General features: G+C 40.8%; 1 long non-coding RNA gene across 1 annotated transcript in view; it reads left to right on the top strand.

The window, feature by feature from the left end:
- The window catches only part of LOC144589189 (uncharacterized), a 44940-nt gene that overhangs the window by 4146 nt on the left and 17026 nt on the right, over positions 1-23768 (top strand). The window contains exon 2 of the long non-coding RNA XR_013545144.1: positions 915-1165. This is a non-coding gene — a long non-coding RNA (uncharacterized LOC144589189). The remainder of the gene's footprint in view (positions 1-914; positions 1166-23768) is intronic.

The raw sequence follows: 23768 nt of genomic DNA, 5'->3' as shown, positions 1-23768 counted from the left end.
TCCTATAAATCATTAGATTATTTTTCCCCTTTGAACACGGATTTCTATTTACAGAAGAAAATAGTGCTTCTCTCATGGAAAGCCTGCATGCTCAAGACTCAGAAGTATGTTTGAGGTGTGTCGGTGCTCACATATAGAGATGATCACATATGGAGATGGCCCTCATGGCTGTCTTTGTGGATTCTTTTTCACATGTAACAAACATGTGCTGTGTGTTACATATGCTGTAAGATCTTCCCAGGCTGGGTGGTTGAGAGTTTTGACCTTGAGAGAGGCTCAGAAAACAGTGACCAGAAACCAGGCTTTCTCAGCAGTAGCCCCACAACTGTGGAATGCGCTCCTACCCAAAATCCACCTGGCACCTTCATTAGGAATTTTTAAGTGATAACTAAAAACAATTTTATTTACACAGGCCTTCCCAGACTCTGTTATACGTTGATACTACAGCTCATAAACAACCAGATATTTGCTAATGTTCAACTCCTGCTATGATTTCAATATTTAATTTTAAAGTTTTCCTTAAAAATTATTTTAATTTGTCTATATTGTATTGATTGTTTATATTATTGTCCTTTTATTGTAATGTTTTGTCTTTATATTTTGTTTTATTGTACTGTGTAAACCGCCCAGAATGGCCTGGGTTGCCAGATGGGTGGTATAGAAAATTAAAAAATAAGTAAGTAAGTAAGTAAGTAAGTAAGTAAGTAAGTAAGTAAGTAAGTAAGTAAGTAAGTAAGTAAGTAAGTAAATATGCAGAACTTGTAATTAAAACATTGCTTTAACTAATTCGACTAACTTGTCACCCAATAAGATTACACATCCTTAACATGATAACATAATTTAATTAGGTCCTAGTTAAACATCAACCCACAACTTTATTAGCTTTAATAATTCTTGTTAATCTGGTTTTCCAGGTCTGTAACCAGCAATGAATGCCCTGAAAGAGTCTGAGCAATGGTGAGGAGAAGAATAAGGGAAGCTGATCATAGCAGTAAGAGTGAAACTGACATACAAGAGTATTTAGAAACAAAGCAACAGGAACACAGAATGTGAGATGCATGTATATGAGGCAGAATGCAATGGAACTATCTTGAGAGAGAAAACAAGGGAGGGAGGAATCGGGAGAGCCAAGAGCTTCTGCTGGAAAAACAAAGATTTGAAAAAGGTATCTTTTAAATCAGAGACATATTAATAAAAATAGGAATGTGCACAGAGTTCTGACAAATTTGTAAATATGGATCAAGTCTAGAGTCTATGGTTTCTAGAGTAACCATAGCTGGTTTAGGTATCTGACTGCACAGCCAGAGGTTGGGAGTTTGATTCCCCTTTATGACTCCTGTGAGTACAGCCAGCCTGTGTGACCCTTGGGCAAGCTGCACAGTCCCAGGATGACCCCAGAAGAAGGCAATGGTAAACCACTTCTGAGTGTATTCGCTACCTGAAAAAGGTTGCCCTAAGTCAGAGTTGACATGATGGCACATTATTATTATATTATTAGAGTAACCATAGGATAGATTGAAAAATCCAGAGATATTAGGATGAAGTCCCCGTAAATCCCTCATGTCCAGTCACATGTCATGGTTGGAAGTGGGGAGAGACAAAGAAAAACTAAAGAAAGTCCTGAGCAACAGAAAAGAAGAAATTAAATGAATCTCCTTTGCCTTCCATGATGCAAAGTCACAGATTCAGTTATTAAAGTCTATACAGTATTTTGGCTTCAGCACAAGGATACAGGGAACAGAAACCATAAAGGCAGAGATAAAGGACAGAAAGTGGAGAGAAGAGCAGGTTCTCTGCTTTCCCTTTTCAAAATGGAATCAGAAAGAGTGATCCTACTATCCTTATAAGGTCCTTGACTCACTTCCATCTCTGTTGTTGACTAAGGTCACACCATTAAAATGTGTCCCTTTTTTTCTTCTTCTGTCTTTTTCTTTCAATATATTTGCATGCTGAGGTCACACGACATATATCACGTGATAGTGTTCCATACATTTTTTACTTGCTCTTGTCTTTTGGGGAGTAAATTAGTTGTGATATGTTTGTCTACACTCCTGCAATGGGACACATCCCATTCCCTAGTTGCTCAGACTCCAGCAGGAGGGAAGAGTGTGTCTCATCATCCGAGAGACACCATTTCGCTCTCCAGACATCACTTTGTCTGACTTGCCCTTTGTCCCTCCTTCTCTCCGTTCCTTTCCTTTTCAAAGCCCTGTGGGGATAGGGGTGGTTCGGAGCACAAAGTGATTACTTGCTGGGGCTTTGTCCTCTCCCCCCCCCCCCCCGCTAACTCTATGTGTTGCAACACATACCCAGGCTTCTCCTCCTCTCCCCCACACATGCCTGCACACTCACATGCACACCCAGCCCACCACCCCTGATTGAATTAGCCATTTAAAAAGTACAAAAGCTCCTTCACCAATCCTCCCCAGAAGCAGCAGAAAACAATCGCAACCCATTTTCCTTCTGCGGAGAAAGAGAACAAGGTTAGAGAGGAGTAGCCTTTGGTGAAGGGTTGTGGAAAGGCATGATTTTGTGTGTCATGTGAATCAAATGGGAGGAGAAACCACCTCATCAAGGAAAGAACTATTCGGCTTCAGGGCTATAATGGTTTGCCAGTCAGGAGAGGATTGGGGATTGACTTCTCCTTTGTGTGCCTTCGTACAACCTGGCCTTTCTCCCTAATGCCCACCCAACCCCTCTTCCCAACCCAGGCTGCCCATGCAGGTCTCCTCAGATTGCTGAAGCTTGCTCTTTGTGCTGATGCCAGCAGACCCAAGGGGCAACCCATTGCTGGCCATGTAGGGATCTGTGCCATTTTTTTTCCTGTTTCTGCACTGCATTACCCTCTATGCAGGAGAACCCACAGCACACTCCAAGCTGCATTTGACAGAAGAATGCCAACACACCAACATTCCCATTTGAATTTTTTTTAATTAAGAAAAGTTAATCAAAAGTAGGTGGGGAAGGTGGGACAACAAGCCAGAGGTTTAAAAATCGATTTAGGAGTACACATTGAATGCAATGCCAATAGTACTGTGCTATGAAACACAGAACAAAAATAGTAGTAGCCTCCAAGCGATTTGAGGGGGAGAAAGCGCGGAGGTCATGATGATCTGAACCCCCCAAAAAGTCAAAATTTGGAAGGAGTAACTCAGAAACATTTTGGAAGGGTGACCACAGTCTTGGAAAGCTACACTGCTCTTTAGTGAAATCAGGGTTTTTGCCTGGCAGGTGGTAAAGGAAGGGGGGAAATCTCAATAGAATAGACGGTCCAGTTCTGCAGACTGCCTCTGCCCTGGCTAGAAACCCTATCAGTCTATGAATTCACCTTGCCATTCACATTCCCAATAAAATCAAGAACTCTAGAAAGGTTTGTGTATACATAGGGATGCATCAGAACATGATGTGGCAAAGAGTGTTCTAGTGTTTACCAGAGATGGGGACTTGAGTCATGGAACTCATTGTCAAGTCAGACTTAAGTCATATTGGCAACTTGACTTGGATTTGACTTGGGGGTTTTATTAAATGATGGACTCGCCTTGCAGTGTGGAACCCACTTACCTTCCCCCCTTTCTTCTGGGGGCTGGGGACTTGTTTTTAATAGGGACTCAGACTTGCCAAGATCCCTGTTGTTTACTGGGTCTGGCTTTATTCAGTATCAGAGTGTCCATAGTAGGCAATGTTGATGATGTCATCACATGTCTATGAGAAACAGAACACCAACCAAAGGAAAATACAATAGAAATGTGTGTGCTGAGAAAGAACATAGGGTCCAAGGGACATTTAGCTGGGAGTGAGTCCCACTGAACACCGAGATACCTTTTTCTGAGGATATATACACAGGATTGGTCTGTACATTCCCTACCCCCCCCCCATTCTATAACACTCAGTAGCCATTATAGATGGCAGCATAACTGTCAGAATTTTGACTCATTTTATTAATCTTACTTTCATATACAAAATAAATTATTGATTATTTGTTGAATGTTCCACAAATCCATTGAAAAGGATGCTTGCCACCCATTTAGTAGAAGAGGATGGGAGAAATAAAGGCGACTCGGAAAACAGATGCACAATTACATTCCATGAATACAGGAAACCTGTAAGGAGCGCTTTGAGATTTTAATTGACATTTAACAAGATAACTACAGCAAGTTAATTAGAAATTATCAGCTAAAAATAAGAATTAACTTTAAATAATCTTTGCTCTTGCTGCAATATTACTGTAGTGGCTTGTTATATGCCAGCAAAATGCCTAAATGATTATTATATCAGGATTTTTTTAAAAGAATTCATTTCCTTCAAACTAATTCCTGTTTTATCAGTTCCTTATTTTGTTATAAAGTCACTGAGCTGATCTGCTTAGCAACAGATTAAGACCTGTCCTTCTTTCTTAAAATTAGATTCCCTTGCTTTCCTATTGACATGCAAAGAATAAAAAGCCAGAAAGAACATGTTATATTCACCACAGAGAGTTATTAGCTCCTATTTCTCAGCCACAGATTACAAAATGTTTTACCATGCGGATTGCAGCATTGCCATGGAGAGCTTCTGTTCCTCCACTGAAAATTCTTGGTGGCCACTGATCTGAGCATTAAAATTCTCCACATGATAGTAATTATTGGAGGAAGATATTGTACGTGTTACTGCCATGATGTAGGAGGGAAGACTTCCCATAGGGATGTAGTTTTCAGAAGCACAGTAATTCATGTAGTCGTTGTTAGGTGTCATCAAGTTGCCCTTGACTTATAGTGACCCCATGAATGAGCACTCTCCATAATGTCCTGTCCTCAACAGCCCTGCTCAGCTATTGCAAACTCAAACCTGTGGCTTCCTTTAGGAAGTTAATCCATCTTGTGTTTGGTCTTCTTCTTTTCCTACTGCCTTCCACCTTTCCCAGCATTACTGTCTTTTCCAGAGAATCTTGCCTTCCCATGATGTGCCCAAAGTAGGACAGCCACAGTCAGTATTTTTGCCTCCAGAGTTAGTTCAGACTTGATTTTATCTAGGACCCACTTGTTTGTCTTCCTGGCAGTCTAGAATATCTGCAAAGCTCTCCTCTAGAATTCCATTTCAATCTTTATTTTTCCTGTCAGCTTTCTTAACTCTCCATCTTTCACACCCATACATGGTGATTGGAAATATGATAATATGGATGATCTTGGTCTCCAGTGACACATCCTTACAATTCATGATCTTTTCTACTTCCTTCATTGCTGTCCTTCCGAGTCCTCAATCTTCTTCTGATTTCTTGATTATTGACCCAAGGTATACAAAATCTCTGATTAGTAATCCATAACATTTAAAAAAAAACTTTTCATATAGAATAGTGTGTGTATATTTGGACCATGAAGATCTGAATGCTCATATATGAACTTAATAAGCTCACGAGTCAGCACACACCTTTTCCACAACAATCATTTCTTTAACAGTGTTAGGCTCTCTTAGATCTGTGTGCAGCTTCCCTATATGATGAACTTCAAGCCACAGCCTCGCTGAAAGTACCTGCCAGCCTTAGACTGACTACCAATCCAGCCTAATGTTTGTATACTTTAGGCAATAAGTATGAAGGATTTCCTGTTCTAGCTGAGCCATACATCAGCTATATAGTCTTTCTGACATCAGAAGTGTTCTTGTAGCCTTGATTTTTCTTTGGTTTGCTTGTTCCCTTATTCCTTCCACTATGTCCTTGCTGTTTGATCACATCTGCTGGTTGTTTCATGGTTTCTAGTTCCCACCCCCTGATTCAACTGCCTATGATAAAGCTCCAGCAACTTCAATCCACAGTTAAACAGGGATGGAAATTCTAATTAAATAAAACCTTTCTTAGGAGCCTTGTGGCTCAGCGGTTAAACTGCAGTGCTGCAGTCAAAACTCTGCTCATAATGACCCAGGTGCAATCCCAGATAGCTGGGTCAAGGTGCAATCAGCCTTCCATCCTTCCAAGGTCAGTAAATGAAGTATCCAGTTTGTTGGAGGTAGACAATGTGCAGCCTGAATAATTGAATTGTAACCCACTCCTGACAGTGCTTTAAGCGCAGTGTATAAACAGCACACTTTGCTTTTTTTAATGCATTGCCTGCATTAAAGACCTGCAGGGAATGCGGTTTAGCTGTTCTAGGCAATGTTCTTTTGTAAGACATTTTTCCACATGTTCACCAGCACTCAGCATGCTTTGTCTTCATGTATGTCAAGCTAGCTGTCCCGTGTAAGTCTCACAAATGACTTGTTGTAAGAGACCGCTCTCCCACTGCTTGGAGCTCAATGCCATAGCCTGGATCGAAGCTTTAGGATGCTTTGATCATATTTCCTGTGAAAACACTTTAAAGAAAATCAAGCAGGCATTATTTAGGTTCCCATTTTTGCTTTTCACTTTTTCTTGGTCAGTGGATTAGTCAAGATTGATTTTTCTACATGACTGAGGGAGGCATAAGGTTAAAAGATAAAGGGATGGATTCCTTTTAAAATGTAATTTAGCGTTTTCTGGTATTAGTCCTAATATCAACACAGAATCACTTCAATTTTCCCAAAGCACCTGGGACCCAGTTTGCAGCTGCTGGGAGGCAGAAAATGCCAAACAGATATATGGTTTGTATATCTGTTTTGTCTTTGTGTGATTTAATGCCTTCATGGAAGAGTACATTTGTGTTCTTTGTGTTTGTAGTTTAACTATTCCTGAAACAACAAATAAAAACATGTTATCTTTGTATGACATAAAAGGCAATAGGGTCTTAGAATGGAACATGGACAGTCATAACTGTGGGGTTCAGATAATTGCAGACAAAACATTTAAAACATAAAATGGTGAGAGATTATACAACTATGAAGACACTTATTCACTTATCATGCTGCTTCACATTCAATCCATGTCTTAAGGACTCTGGCATAGAGACGTTTGTTAGGTGCATAAAGCCCCTGTTGATCAATGCTAAACAGTACACAATGACAGTACTGCTGCTGGAAATATGAGGAGTGGGGCTGTTATACAGTACATGTATGTGCAAACCCTATAGTGTATTGTATTCGCGAAGGCTTTCACGGCCGGGATCTAATGGTTTTTCAGGCTTTTTGGTTGTGTTCTGAAGATTGTTCTTCCTAACATTTCTCCAGTCTCTGTTGCTGGCATCGTCAGAGGACAGCACTTTGTGCTCTGGTGTAGTTTGCTTGGGAGTGGAGTATTTATGGCTGTGAGATAGGCTTTTGTCCTTTTCAGGAGATGGGTGATTAGTGTGTCTTGTTGTGGGTGTATTGTTGTGATAAGGAGGAGAGATTATCTGTCACTGTGATTGATGGGTGTCATTAGCTGGTCTTTTGTGTGTGGTGATCCCCGGTCCTTGTGTCTGGATAGAGGTCGTTGACCTTTTGCACGCTGTATTTTTGAGAGATGGAAGCCAAGTTTTGTTGAGTTTCAAACTTTCCTCTTTTTTGTTGAAGTTCTGCTGGTGCTTGTGGAATTCAAGGGCTTCCCTGTGCAGTCTGACATAATGATTGCTGGTGTTGTCCAGTATTTCAGTATTTTGAAATAGAATTTCATGTCCAGCTTGTTTTAGGGCATGTTCAGCTACTGCAGATTTTTCTGGTTGTTTTAGTCTGCATTGTCTCTCATGTTCTTTGATTCTGGTGTGGCTGCTTTGTTTTGTGGTTCCAATGTATACCTAGCCACAACTGCAAGGTATCTGGTATACTCCTGCAGTGATTAGGGGGTCCTTTGCTGACCGTAACATTTGTTGTATTTTTGTGGTGGGCTTGAATACTGTTTGTAGGTTGTGTTTTTTCAAGTTTCCCCATGCGGTCTGTGACCCCTTTGATGTATGGCAGAAATACTTTATTTGTGGGTGGCAGTTTTTCTTCTTCAGTTTGGTGTTGTTTTCTCGGTTTGATGGCTCTTGTGATTTCATTTTTGGAGTAGCCATTTGCCTGTAGGGCCCAATTCAGATGGTTGAGTTCAGTGCTGAGAAACTGAGCTTCACAGTTCCGATTTGCACGGTCTACCGGTGTTTTGATTATGCCTCTTTTTTGCTGTGGGTGGTGGTTGGAATTTTTGTGTAGGTACTGGTCTGTATGGGTGGGTTTTCTGAAGACCTTGTGTCCCAGTTGGAGGTCAGTTTTGTGTATGACCATGACATCTAAGAATGGGAGTTGGCCCTCTATTTCTTTTTCCATGGTGAATTGTATAATTGGGTGGATGCGGTTGAGATGGTTCAGAAATTCTTCCAATTTTTCTTCACCATGGATGCGAAGGTGTCATCCACATATCAGAACCAGACTATGTGTGTGAGGGGTGCCGAAGCCAGGGCAAGTTTTTTGAAATGCTCCATGTAGAGGTTTGCTATAACCAGGCTGAGGGGGCTCCCCATGGCCACTCCATCTGTCATGGTATAACCGGTTATAGTCATGGTTGTCATTATCCCAAAATAATATCCATGCAAACAACTGGGTACAGTAAAACTCTAGCATCTTAATTATCCAGATGTCTAGTGAGTGGTTCTGACTGCATACCTGTGGGCAAGACAGTTAGCATTAACTGTCTTGCTGCCCCGTTATCTGTTACATTTCTATAAAGACACAAGGCTTCCATAAGCACACTCATATGGAAGCAAAAGCCTTTGAAGTCTATGGATGTTGATACCAATCAAGAGAAGATGAAAGATACTCTTAGTGTTTGTCTGCTCCTTTAGCGTAGGAATTTTTCTGCAACTTTGTTGGTTTATGATTTGTTTGTACTCTGGTTCAATACAAAGTACCTGATGCAATAAGTGGTAAAGTTTGGTATTAACTAATCAGAAAGAGGGAGGTAAAGATGATGTGCTAAATTCTTTATTTTCACTAATTTAGGCTTCTTTGATTAGATGAGGCATCTTGACAAGTACAGTAATTTTCAAACTTTGCAAGATTCCTGATATTCAACTGAAGGTAAAGCAGAGAACATTTTTTCTCATTGGGATCTCCATAATGTGCCCAAACTGCCCATGTGCAAAATTAGTGTCTTTTTCCTTTGAGAAGTAAAGCACATATTCACAATCACATGTACTCTCTCTCTCTCTCTCTCACACACACACACACACGTACTCTTTCTCTCTCTCTCTCTCTCTCTCTCACACACACACACACACACACAGAGAGAGAGAGAGAGAGAGAGAGAGAGAGAGAGAGAGAATGTAGAAAAATTGGGCTGTTGTTTTAAAAAAGACACAAGCATACTGATTGTACCTTTAACCCTTAACAGCACATGCAATAAAGCATGAGCCACTGCCATCCTGTGCAACATGCTTTATTTGCATTAAAGCATTGCTTGTGAAATTTTGCTTAATTTCTCATTCTGTTTGCCTATTGGAGCATCACAAACTAACTTGTTCTCACACAAGAGGATGAGAATAACTTTCTGTTTGCTTATTCTCATGTGAATGGATGAGACAAAGAAGGCTGTTTAACCTGAAGAATTAATGACAGGATATTATATTGCTTTTAAGAGAAAAAAACATCTAATATTATTTGCACATGGCCATGTGAATGGATGAGGGTATCCACATGTTGATCCTGCTTAACTGCATTGCATGAATATCCATGTGCAGTTAAAAAGCTCACATACAGACAACCACTAAAATTCTAATTACTCTGTTATTTTTGGCATTTTAGGTTTGCACACATAAACATCCCCAGAACAACATTCCAGTGACCTCTAGTCAGATGAATGTCAAAAATTGTTACAAACTCATTTGGGGATAGACAGTGAGTAGAACATTGTGTCAGATTTTGGTATTCCCCTTTTCTACTCTACAAAGCCAGTCAGCACAGGCAAGTAAATTTACCCTTTCATACATAATGCATTCAAATAAAGTCAGTCCAGTTGAGCTCGTTTGCATCTTGGCCGAAAGAGGATAAAAGCTTGTTAGAACTAAATGACGGCTGTTCTTCTGCCAGTTTGGAAGAATAATTGAAGAAACACACTAGGGACTTTGCTACTATTGCTCCATCTTCCTAACAAAGAAGCTTCATTTGTCAGGTTTTACTAAAAGTTGTCTCCATTAGGACTGGCCATTTTTTACTTCATCTGGGCAGATGATTGAACTTGCCCATATGCCAGCACATTTGAAAAAGACAGAGATGGAGAGAGAATAAGGGAGGGAGGGGGAGTAAATTATCAGAGTCTCATAATGCTACTACCAACCCTAGTGCCTGGTGCCAATATTTGAGTAATAACACAAACCTCTACCTGTGCGCCTCATAATATTGGTGGTAGAAATAACTCGTAATTTTATGGAATTTAACAAATGTGACATGGTGTAGTTGTATGAGGGGGACAATGGAACAATAACATTAAGACGTCTAATTGACTAAATATTACACCAGCTTTTCCTCACAATGAGCCTTTTCTCCTCCCTGGCATAATTGTGTAATGACATTTATGCATAATAGACTTGTGACATTATAAATGACACTTATGTCAGGTTCGTCAGGCTGTGACAGCTCTGTTGACAGTTCTGGCAAGAAATTAATCACTTCTGAGGCTTGAAAGTTGCTCATTTGTTGCTGCCAAATAAGATCTCGCTCTGGAAATAGAAATATGCCTGCTCCCACTCTTCTCCTTAAGGAAAATGAGTGGCTATTTCCCTCAGGGGCCAGCTACTGATAGGAGTTCTTCATAATGGATGGCAGCATATATGGTGGTCAGTGAGTCAAAAAGCAAAGGCTAGCCTTCCTTGAACTTTCCTCCACTGCAGGCTCTTAGCATTTCAAAAGCAAGTTTGCTCTCTTTGAGATGTGCTTAGGAGGTGCATCACAGATGTCCAATTCATAATAACTAATCATAAATGGGGTTTGCTTTGTTTAGTTTTTTAAAACACACACACACAATAAATGGAGAACATCTGGCCCCTGAGTAATAACTGTTTTGGTAGCCAGTGAAGTCAAGGAAGGAAACAGAATGACTCCAAGATTAAGATATATTAGTATAGATTATATAATATTTTCACCTGTCCTGTTTCTTCCCTTGACAACTACTCTTGTCCTTCTCTCCAATAGCACTTCAATTGCCCCAAGGCCCCTTTTAAAAATCTGCCAATATTTTTATTGGTCTTGTCACTTGCCTTCTTTGCTTTTAGCACAATTTGGTTTACATTATGTTTATTCAACTGGTTTCTTGCTGACATCTTTACAGTAAGACCCTTTGTGAAGGTTTGCCCTAATGTCAGGGTAGAAATTTGGTGAGCTTTCTGAACAACATTAGAATGTGAGAGGTCTAGAATGTTTTAAACCTATAGCCTCCTAATCCAAAAGAAAGACTCTTGACAAGGAAAGCCTTAGCTATCACTGAAACATAACAAATCTGCTCAAAAATAACCTGCACACCATCCTATTCTTTGTATGCCTCTGGATACAGCTTCCAATGAAGAACAATGAGAGTCAGCTATTGTCCTCACATCGGGTAAGCCAATGTGGGAAGCAAGGTAATGGACTAGATTGGCCTTTGGTCTGATCAGGAGGGCTTTTCTTATGTTCGTCTCTCCCAAAAGGGATCTTTCACACAAATGTAGTTTATGGCCAATAAATATTAAGAAAAATATAATGGTTCAAATTCTAGTGAATGTTTATGCTGGCATAACACAATGGTCTTGCCAATTGCTGCAAGTTAAAAGGTGTCTGTTGATGTACCCCATCAGCTCAAAACAAATCAGGAAATTCCACTGACTCCCAAATGTGTAGCAATTTGCCACTGCAGTTGATGTCTACAAATAGAATTTTCACCAACTTTTTTTAAAAGGAACTTTAAATGAGAGATCTTCCTAAGAGATTGATGTTCTGATCAACTTCTTTTTCCATAAGGCTTCTTCTTTCACTAAAAGGGAAGACAAGTCTTTAACAATTAGTTTTCTGTTTCCTGAGTCTCCTGGTCACAGGGAGAGGAAAAGGACACCCAACCCACAAAATATCTTCAGCTGTGGTTTAAAAGGAGTCCCCATCAATTTGAAACTGAAGTTTATTATTTAACCCAGTGGGTGTGAGGGTATAATCAAAGATGATCTGGGGTTATTTGCAGGTGCAATGAATTTGAAGATTCATCTAAATCACAGCAGACAAAACAGATAAGATCAATGAAATGAAGACAATACAAAAGGAATAAGGAGAAAATAAAAAAATTATAACACAGTACAATGCAATGATGAAACAAAATGTGTAATTCAGACCAATCTGCATAAAAGTATCAGATAAATGATAACATGCACAATTAACCATAATTAGTCTTTTAAAACACGCTATATTTTCCTATAATCTTCCCCAGTCTTTCAGTTAAAGCTCATTGTGTTCCCAGAGGTTTAGCAATCTTTGGCTTAAAGATTCAGGAAGACAGACTTGTAGCTACCTGTTCCAGACTCTGAGGTATGGGAAAATGTGTACAGGAAAATTGATTGGAGGAAATCAGAAGGAAAAGAAGAGTAAAATGAAGTACTCAAGTCTGGACCTCACTGGTCTGTGCGTGTAGATGTGTGTGCGTGCGTGCGCGCGCGCACGCACACACACACACATACACACACACCTCCTGAGGAATTAAAAATAAAACAAAGACAGTAGGGGAATCAGAGTTCACTGAGAACATCCCACAAGTCAGAGATCTAGCCCCCCCCAAAAAAAAACTAGCTCTCTAATTTGGAAGAGAGAGAAAAATCACAAGGGAAAGCCAATTAAAGAGGTGTAAAATTTGGCACAAGATGTAACCCATTGCAAATGGCTTCTCTCAGAACTAAGGCCCAAAATCTTCACAGCAGTTAAAATGTGCAAAAAGTAAAAATCACGTAAGAAAATGTGATCTGTAAAGCATGTGCATGTGGGTTTATGAGCAGGAAGGTGAGGGCAAATCTTTTTCTCTCAAGGAGCAATTGCTTTTTGTTTCACCAAAACCCCTAATTTTTCTGCATACTGATGGGTTTCTTTACCTTAATCACTAAAATTCAGTTTTGTAAGTACAGTAAGTTGGGAAAGAAAAAATGCACTGCACCACCTTTCTTTATGCCCAGAAAGTAAATCATCCCGTTGCCCTGAGGCAAATTATATGACTGTTGCATCTTATCAGGATATATACTCTAGGCCTGGAGCCACTGAAAGTATCAAACTTTGTAGCCTGTCCATAGTGTTCCAGCCTTCTTGCCATGGCCACCATGTGTCCTTCTTTTTGCCTGTTCCATAATGCAAAGCTACAGCCAAGAGAAATCCTCTGCCTTTTTTGCTAACAGGAAACAGTCGATTTTGCTGTTTCTGAAACGAACCAAAGATTTCCTCAATTCTGTTCAATAGGTAGTCCATTTCATAAGACTGTATTCCATCCGTATATATAAGCCTATCCAATCCACATATCCCACGGCCCTTTTCCCTTGGATCCTAAAATTAGGACATGGTAGTTAACCTTTGTTGGATGACAGAGTGGTGGCAGCTTTACTATGAGTAAGTGCGGCCAACTGTCTCTCCTCACAAAAAAGATGGCCACGTACACACATTCTGTGCATTTTCCTTAATATATGCTTTTCATTCTTTTTTCCCATGTGAGGTTTTCAACTACAATACATGCCTGAATAATCTGAAAAAGAAAGAGAGAGGGAAAGGACCAGATTCCTTTGATTGCCTCTAGAGAGTGAGAAACTGAAATATACATGTGTGTAGTCACTAATAGTTTTTCAGAACTGAATAGTGATTAGAGATGGGCGTATTCATATACGGATACAAATACCCCTGCATAGGTGGACATAATGAAAGTCCGGCCCCTGAGGTCAGACCGTCCACTCACCCATCCACTGCTGCAGCTGGCTCCGTGCTCCCTTCCAATCACTCTGAAGGTCGCAGTCAACTAGCCACTCCTGGCAGAAGGAGGGAAGACGAGCGTCCCTGTCAGGCTGATGAGTGGCTAGTCAACCATGGGCTCTGGAGCTATTGTAAGGGAATGCAGAGCTGGCTGCAGCAGTGGATGGGTGAGTGGACGGTTTGGCCCCAGGGGGCCAGACCCTCGTTATGTCCACCTGTGTGTGGGTATTCGTATACCATCTCTAGTGATGAAACACATCTTCCAACACAATACAGGGAACAAATGGGAAGAAAATGCAAATGTGATTCCTAGAAACTCAGAAGATATCAGCCAGACTGATATCTGGCATCTATAGATCTGACCATATTTTGCCAGGTCTGACTGGCATCTATAGATCTGACCTACATTAACTTCCTGTTTCATTTTGAGCCAGATTCAAGATTATGGTACTAACAGTGAAAGTCCTTAATGGTTTGGGGCCTTGTTACCTGTCAGAGCATATCTGCTAAATAACTTCTGCCCACCCCAACCATTCCTCAAGGTTGCTGTCCTACAGGTGGTCACATGAAGAGAGACAGAGATGTCCCTTATCACCTTTACTCTTTATCTTGACATTAGAAATATTAAATAGAGAAATAAGGAGAGATTCCAAAGTTAGAGGGTTAAGAATAAAAGGAGAAGAATTTAAATTACAAGCTTATGCTGATGATTTGTTACTATTATTAGAAAACCCAGAGGAATCGATTAGAGAATTAATATCTACAACTTGAGAAAATTAATATCTACAAATATCTTGAAAATTTGGAGGCAGTTTCAGGACTCAAGTAAAATTATGGAAAAAAACAAATTCTTGACAAAAAATATGACACAAGAAGAAGTGAAGAAATTAGAAATGGAAACAGGATTTGAACATATGTCAAAGATCAAATATTTGGGAATACATATTGCAAAAAAACCCAAGCACTTTGATGAAAGATAATATCTTTCAATACTTAAAGAAACACAGGAAAAACTTGAAACTTGGGATAAATTACAACTTTTACTGCTGGGTAAAATTGCTGCTATAGAGATGAATATCTTGCCAAAGCTGTTGTTCTTATTTTATTTATTTATTTATTTATTCCATTTATATACCGCCTATCTGGTCATATTGACCACTCTAGGCGGTCAATATCTTATTCCAACGTTTACCAATATTGTTGAATTATAAATACTTTAAGGAAGTAGATGTGGTGCTTTCTAAGTTTATATGGCAAGCTAAAAAACCAAGAATAAAAATTAAAGTTCTACAGGACTTAAAAGAAAGAGGAGGAATGGGCTTACCAAACTGTTTACTATACTATAAGGCTTCTGTACTGAACTGGATAAAGGAATGGATTATGTTGGAAGGCCAAAGACTTTTAAAATTGGAAGAATATGACCTAAGGTTAGGATGGCATCCATATATATGGTATGGTATGGCAAGGGCAAACAACTTTTCTTGATCATATTGTAAAGAAAGCACTACACCAGGATTGGCAGAGGTTCCAGGAGCAAATGTATAAAACAATCCCAATTTGGGTAGCACTGTTGGAAGCATTTACTCAACCTCCCTTAATGGTGGAAGAATGGAGATATACATATAAAATCCTATTGACCAAAGAACAACAATTAAAAAATATCCAAGAGTTGAAGGAAATGGGCTTACAAACAGAATGGTGGACAATGCTAAAATTAGAATCAAGGTTTAAAAAAGATAAAATAGTGGGCTTTTATTTATTTATTTAATTATTTATTTATTTATTTATTTATTTATTTATTTATTTATTTATTTATTTATTTATTTATTTATTTATTTATTTATTTATATCCCGCCTATCTAGTCACTTAAGACCACTCTAGGTGGCTTACAACAAGCGTGATACAATATAATTAAAACAATTTTAAAAAGGGGACAAACTTTTATGGGGGAAGGTACAGGTGGATGACGAGGCCTGCTTTTCCTCCAAATGTACTGTCAGTTACTAATTCATTAATCAATCTTAAAATATAGTTTCAGCTTTCCTTGGTATCACAACCACTGCTGCTATGTTCCAAGCAAGGGCCAAAGTCCTTTTGAATGCTGGTGAAACAAATAGTTTTGGTGCACTACTTATGCTAGACGCCAGGCCAAGGAAGAAGGTGGAGACGATGCTCAGCAATAGCCAGAATATTCCCAGCAGCCAAAGCAATAAGCTTCCCACTAGCCAACCCATCTTAGTCAATCTGTGGTCACTTCTGGTTGTGGAAGTGTGGATCTGCAGTAAGAAAGCAAAAAAGAACTGCTGGGCTGAAGACAAACACACAAGATTCTTCCTTGTGCATACTTCAAGAAAATGCAGCCATTCACACAACCAAGAATTGCCTTGACTTTGACAATGTCACTAAGTGACATGGGAAGTATGCTATGAAATATTTTATTGCCTTCTGGCCCTGAAATAAATATGGTACCTAAAACTATTCTATATTGTTTCCGTAACATCTCCCATTCCCTAGGCTTGATACTTTACAGAAACTGTTCCCTGCAACGCTTATTTATTACAGCATCATACTCTATTCTAGAAGGTTAAGGTGGATAATGTGTTATTAAAATAACTCCTTTACTTGCTTAAGCAAAGCCATTAAACCCCTGTCCACAATGCAAAGACTGCTTCTGATTTATGTTCATAGCCAAACCTCTGGTAAAGAGTGCTCTAGGAAATATTTGGGGGAGGATACAGCCAAGACAGTTTGAAGTGACTGCAGTGTAAGGAACAAATGCAAACATTTAAGGTGGTCAAAGTAGATTTGCTGTTGAAATTGGCAAAACGGGTTTGGGTCAGACAAAATACTAAGGTTACATTCTTCTAAATTTCACCTCTAAAAATGGGGGCCTGGACTTACCTGGGCACCTCACGTTGCTGCTGAAGTAAGTCCCTGGGATTGGCAGGGAAGTGGAGGATGCCACGGTGGTGGCCACAAGGTCTGGTGAAGTGAGGAGATGATAGCTGCAGGAGATTGTGATTGGCTAGCAGGGAGAGGAGGTTCCTCTGCCAGCCTTGCAGGGGAATTTGAAAAGAACACTAAGGGACAGGCAGACCAGAAAACAAGAGTTTCCACTTTGGCCTGTCTGCCCTATTATGCCCTACATAAAACTGGGGATCCAGTCAACTGCTTGCCAAGTCCTTTTCTCCCCCTCCCCCTCTCTTTTTCATGGCAGTGGAACGGGGTTTTGTTTTAGGTTACCTTACAGACTGTAAGGGTAAAGGGTTAAGTGTTATCTATGCCTTGTGCAGTCAATTCTTTGTTACCACTCCGTTGGTGGTTTAGGCACTGGGGTTGCATCCGTACAATATAAGGACAAAAACAGGAGCCTGCTCACCCAGGGTTGTGAATGAACCTCCTCATACAGGAAGACTGGGGCAGGGTCATGGTCTCACCCAGATCAGGGACCCTTCTGGCCAAACCTTTGCACTCAGGTGTCATAGAATCATGGAGTGGCATACACCTTTGTGGATCCAGAAGACTGATACTCGTGGGTGGAGACATTCAGTGGCTGCTGAAGTGAGTGCTGGTGAGTATTGAGGAGGCATCAGGCCTTTCTGATGCACTGGATCCAATCCCCCAGTGCTGGTGTAATGAATAAAGTTGTGGCCTTTTTCTTCCAATAACAATTGTATCTGTTGTATTCCTTTTGTGCATTTTAGAGAGCTCAGGGGCCCACCCAATGATAGGCCAGCAATGGTGGCAGCTATGAACATCAAATGCTGCTGTATTGTTGAATGCACTTATCTCTTAAATTAGGTTGGATTTAACACAGAATTCGGCATATCAGCTAACATGTTGAACATTGGCATGTAAACAGTGTATGTGACTATGACTCATATATTTAATTTTTATTATTTTATTTTAAATAGTTTTTACGCCACCTTTCCCCTTAAAAAGAACCCAAGGTGGCTTACATCATTGAAATACAGTATCCAAAGCTGAAAAAAATGAGTATACAATGGTGGATTGCTTCATTAAAACACAATATATAAAGCTAAGAACAATGACTACAAAAAGCTAGCATCCTTAAAAGACAGTATTAAAGCTAATACATTACATATAAAAATACTAAAAAGGAGCAAACAAATACCACCTTCAGATGGTAAACACAGGTAGTACTAATGACCCAATTAGAGCAGCAATGTATAACAATCCATCTAAAAGTCACACTTGTGTAGCCAGTTACTGAGAGAAAGCTTGCCTGAAGAGAAAAGTCTTTGCCTGCTTGTGGAAGGACCGCAATGATGCTCCCATGTTTATTGTGACAGTATGGAATTAAACAGGTAAAGACATTTTCCATGGCAATCCACTGTTTGAAGCTGTAAAAAAAATGGGATTAGACTTCCAAATACAACCAAATACCCTCAAATTCCTTTATAATGTGCTGTTGATGGAAAATAAATAAATGGAACATTGCTGTATCCTGTTCTATGCATTTAAGGAAGCCAGCAGTCTATGAACACGAAATGGTAGCAACCAAAGATGCCATATTGGCTAGTGTTCAATGTCAAGCTCTCATCCAGAATTTAGGTACATTAATATTACTATTTATCTATAAAATAAACCACGAACCACCATAAATAAATAAATAAATAAATAAATAAATAAACAAACAAACAAACAAACAAACAAACAAACAAGCAAGCAAGCAAGCAAGCAAGCAAGCAAAGCTGTGTGGTCCTCTAAACTTTTTTTAAACTACTAGCTTTCAACCTCTACTAGTCTTTATTAGGCTAGCCACCAATATTTTGTAGATAATGCAGTGGGGAAAAAGGGAAAGGCCCTAAAGACTTGGTGCACATCCTTGTCAAGTTTGTTTCTTAAAGGGGTGCTCAAAAATGTAAGCTTCAAACATAAGTCAGGTATGTAAGTTTCAAATTCCAGTCGAACCAACAGCCATCAGGATGGAATTTGAAGCCTATGTTCCTCACTTGTGTTTTTAGTCTGCATTTTTGAGTTCACCTTTACGAAACAAACCTACCAAGGGCATCTGCCAGGACTTTTAGGACTTTCATGTTTTTTTCTCCATTGTCCACAATATATTGGTGCACAGCCCGATGAAAACTAGTACATGTTGAAAGCTCACTTTTAAAAAAAATTGTGGTCAAATACAGAGATGGGCACAAAACAAAAAACTGATGGTTCTTGATAGTTTGTAGTTCATGTCTAGACATGGGGACAAATAAAAAAAATAACTACAATATTGATTTAAAAATGCTGATTCTTTAAATATTTGTCCCTTTGTATTCATGAGTTACAGAGATCCAGACAAATATGAAGAGATGAATATTGCCCCCCTTTTTTGCTCCCCCATAGGAAGTCTGCCTATGGCTTTCCCACTCACCTATGGGCCTGGTGATTGGCAGGCCTATAGGCAGCCACCCAGCCCTACAGCCACCCGCCCCACAGCCTGTCCCTTACCTCCTCCCCCTCCCTACATTAGCCGCTGCTATCATCTGGCACCACCACCATCCATCACTGCCCACTGCCACCGCCATGCATTGCCACCCACTGTGGTGGCCTCTGCAGCCACAGCTTGCTGTAAGGGACATTGGCTGCCCTTTGCAAAGATGGCAGTTCTGGCTTATTTTAGGGCATGGAAGCTCCAGCCACCATCTTTGCAAAGGGCAGCTTGGATTCCCTTAAACCAGGCCATAGCAGTGGAGGCCATCACAGTGAGGGGCAGTGGATGGTGGCTAAGGAGAATGCCATGGTGCAGGCCACCACAGATGGTGGCGGTAGCAGTGGCAGTGGCAGAAGCATGGACTGTGGCAGCCAAACTAGGGAGGTGAAAGGGTTAGTGGGAAGGTGGCAGGGGGGCAGGCTGTGGGGGTGGGGTCAGAGGTGTTTTTTTTTTAGACAGCCTTTTGGCGATTCGTCCCCATCTCTGTTCATGGCTAACCATGACCCACAAACCACCATAAAGCACTGGAAAAACGAACCAGTTTGTGATTCATTTTCTGGTTCATGCTGGGGGTGGGTGGGGGAAATATGACTCCTCCTTCCTCCTTCTCCTCTGCTGCCCACCTGCCTCCTTCCCGCTAACCCCATAACCTGCCTACCTGCTCCTGCTCCTGCACCACCACCGTGTTGCCACTGCACTAGGAGGAGAAGCCAGACCTGCTGCTTCTGTGCATGCACTTGCCTATCAGCTGGGTGGTGGGTACATGCATAGAGGCAGCAAGCCTGGTTCTAGGAAGGGAAGCCGGGCCTGCTGTCTCTGAGGATGGTGGCAGCTGCCATGTTGGAAGTGGCGTAGGCAGCAACAGCACCAGGTAGGTAAGTGTTGGGGAGAGTAGGAAGGGAGTGAGTGGCATCCCCTTTTGACAGACAAAAGAAAGCACCAATTGGTGTTTCACATTATTTACATTATTCATCCATAATATGTAAATTCATTTGTATAAGAAGTAAAATGTGCCACCTAGATTTAGGGAACTGGATTTTGGCAACCTTAGCTGAGAATGGGAGTGCCCTATTCATTAAAACATGTTAACATAGACAAAAAAAAAACAAACAAAATTGGACAAAGTCCTGCTGCACAATGTTATGTCAGCATAGCCCAGATCGGCCACCAGAAACATTAGAAGTATGCTCATGGAAAACATTTTATCATTCCTTTCCAGTTCTGGGGTTCCCCCAAGCTCCCTTTTGCCTCAGAAAAGCTTTTGGGAGCCTTTGGGATGCAAGAGGGAGAGACTATGAAATATTAATACAGTATTTTAATATTTTAAAGGCTCACACAACCCAAATCAAGGCTTCCAAAGCCTTCCTGGGAAAAGGGAAGATCTAGGGAGCCTTAGAACCTGATGGGGGATAGGAAACTTTCCATGAATTCCAAATGTTTCTTGTGCCCTGTCTGGATTACACCAGTGCAAAGTTACTCCAATGGGAATTTGACAGGGATCAACTCACAGGAGGATTCCTCTAGCACCTCAGTAGGCTTGGCTGCTTCTATTCCACATTTGCCCACCCTGCCCCCGAAAAGAGCCCCTCAGGGTACACCAAGTCCAGTTGAAAATAGTCAGGAAGTGAGTCAAGCAGACTTACTGGGGGGAGCAATTTCATACAGGATGGGTCCATCAGAGAAAACGCTCTGCCTTTTGTGAGCCCACCAAAACCTGATTGAAGTTAAAGGTGGACTCTTGAGCAGGATTCTTATGAAGAGAGCAATATTCCTCCTACTTTACATGTAGGAAAAAGCGACCGCAGGGGACTGCAGATCTACTCAGAAGTAACTCCCATTGAATTGTACCTTGCTCTCAGGTGAGTGGTGGCTATAGGTCTGTGGTCTTAAAATCCAAAAGGCAATCCATTTCTTAATGTCCGTGCAAATATTCCCCTGCTCACTAACCCCTGGGCTTCTTTGTGGAGAATAAAGTCCTCATTCTTTTTGTTTTGCATCTCTTAAGCTTGCCTCGCTCACTTTTAAAACACTTTTTTCTCCTAGAGTGAAGGTCAAGCAATGAATTGTAGTATACTGTAGCCAGCAAGAGACTTGATCCATGCTGCTGTTTTCAGTATTTGAAATTACTGCTTCATTAGGAGTCCTAACAAGATTCATACTGTCAGACCTTCATACTGTTCCGAATCATTGCAGTAGGAAAGGTATGAGCTATGCTATGTGAGCAATGAGGGCAGGCATGCTTTAATTACTTCTGCCACCTGGTGGATAAATGCTGGTCTTGCAGCTCTTAAGAGAAGATTGCATTCACTTTTGGATAAAATTGCAAGAAACAAAGAAAGCCATATACTAGAACTGCCTGCTGAAGAGGATAAGTATCTGTGGCCCTGCAAATGATTTGGACTTCAACTCCAAGAAGCCTATCCTCATTACAATCTTTATTGTTCCTTTCACCTCTAATTCTCCCTGGACCCATTCATTTCATTTGTTGTTACATGCTGTGAAGTCAGAACCGACTCATAGGGTCTGTGAGAGGGCTTTCAATGAGGTGTTTAAAGAGTGGTTTTAAAAGTTCTGCTTCCTCAGACAGTTTCCATGGTTAACTGGGAATTTGAACCTTGTTGTCCATCAATATACCACACTGGGAACCCCTTCATTTTGCTTACCTCTCTCTATACCTTTTTTTGGTCAACTGCAGTATATTGTGGATAAATGCGAACAATGTAGCTCAGAATCTTTCTGAAGTAAATAAATGGATCAATTTCTCATTTGTGTATACATTGACTGTAGAAAAACTGCAATTTATTTTACTATTCTTGTTTATAGATACTTTAATAGTTACGCAATTTATAGATTGTCTTATAATGAAGGCTCTCTGCAATTTTCCCAGGAAGTTGCAGGTTTTTTGTCATAAGTTTTCTTCTGGACACTCATAGCTCAGTTACAACTGTTATGGAAACAGAGGTATCACAATCTTATTGCTACCATGTACCATTTAGCTATTGGCCTGCTGTCATTAAGTCGTGTCTGACGCTTCGTGACCCCATGGACTAGAGCCCTCCTGTCTTCCACTGTCTCCCGGAGTTGGATCAAATTCATGTTGGTTGCTTCGATGACACTGTCCATCCATCTCGTCCTCTGTTGTCCCCTTCTCCTCTTGCCTTCACACTTTCCCAACATCAGGTCTTTTCCAGGGAGTATTCTCTTCTCATGAGATGGCCAAGGTATTGGAGCCTCAGATTCAGGATCTGTCATTCCAGTGAACACTCAGGCTTGATTTCCTTTAGAATTGATAGGTTTGTTCTCCTTGCAGTCCAGGGGACTCTCAAGAGCCTCCTCCAGCACCACAATTCAAAGGCATCAATTCTTCGGTGGTCTGCTTTCTTTATGGTCCAGCTCTCACTTCCATACATCAAGACAGGAAAAAACATAGCTTCGGACTTTTGTTGGCAAGGTGATGTCTCTGTTTTTTAAGATGCTGTCTAGGTTCCTCCCAAGAAGTAAGCGTCTTTTAATTTCGTGGCTGCTGTCTCCATCTGCAGTGATCATGGAGCCCAAGAAAGTAAAATCTATCACTGCCTCCATATCTTCCCCTTCTATTTCCCAGGAGGTGATGGGACCAGTGGCCATGATCTTAGTTTTTTTGATGTTGAGCTTCAGACCATTTTTTGCACTCTCCTCTTTCACCCTCATTAAGAGGTTCTTTAATTCCTCCTCACTTTCTGCCATCAGAGTGGTATCATCTGCATATCTGAGGTTGTTGATATTTTTCCAGCAATCTTGATTCCAGCTTGGGATTCATCCAGTCCAGCCTTTCGCATAATGTATTGGCCTGTACCATGTGGTAAAAGTTTTATCTCTTATATCCTGATCATGCCAGATTGACTGAGGCACCTTCTCCTACCTTAGTGATGATACTCCCAACTATGTGTCTCATAGGAAATGCTGGTGTGCAGGTTGTTTACTGTGTGGAAAATAAATGGTCACACAGATGGGTAGTTTTGGTGATTCCCCTTGAAATCACAGGTAACATATAGCTCCCAGCACTGTGGATCGTGAGATTACAGTGAATGGGGGAGATGCCCTGGGGCCACATCCAGACTGACGGTCACCAAGGGGAAGGTGGCTCAAAGTCCAGGGGTGGTCAAATTTGGACCAGCTGGGGTCTCGCAATGTTCAGGACCGCAAGATCTGAGGGCATGGGACTTACTCATTTATTCAGTAAGGGGTCTGGTGAGACCCCAAATGCAAAACCTGATTCCACACTATGGCAGGCCCCCCTTTTATGGTTGGCTATATTAGTTGTTGAATAAACTGTGGCCCATGTTCTTTCCATAAACTGTGTCTTGCCTCATTATTCTGGGGTGGGGGGTGGGGAAAAGATGATAAATGACTATTTTTAAGTTGAATTGTAAACGTCTTACAAAGTGGTGCCTTCCAGATGCTTTAGATTACAACTGGCATCATTCCTAAAGGTTAACTATGTTGGCCTGTGCTAAAGGAGGTCTCACCCCAAAATTTCTGTATGGT

Source organism: Pogona vitticeps, chromosome 4 (genome assembly GCF_051106095.1).
Source record: "Pogona vitticeps strain Pit_001003342236 chromosome 4, PviZW2.1, whole genome shotgun sequence".
In the NCBI taxonomy this organism is placed as follows: domain Eukaryota; kingdom Metazoa; phylum Chordata; class Lepidosauria; order Squamata; family Agamidae; genus Pogona; species Pogona vitticeps.
This window is presented reverse-complemented; position numbering and strand designations above follow the sequence as displayed.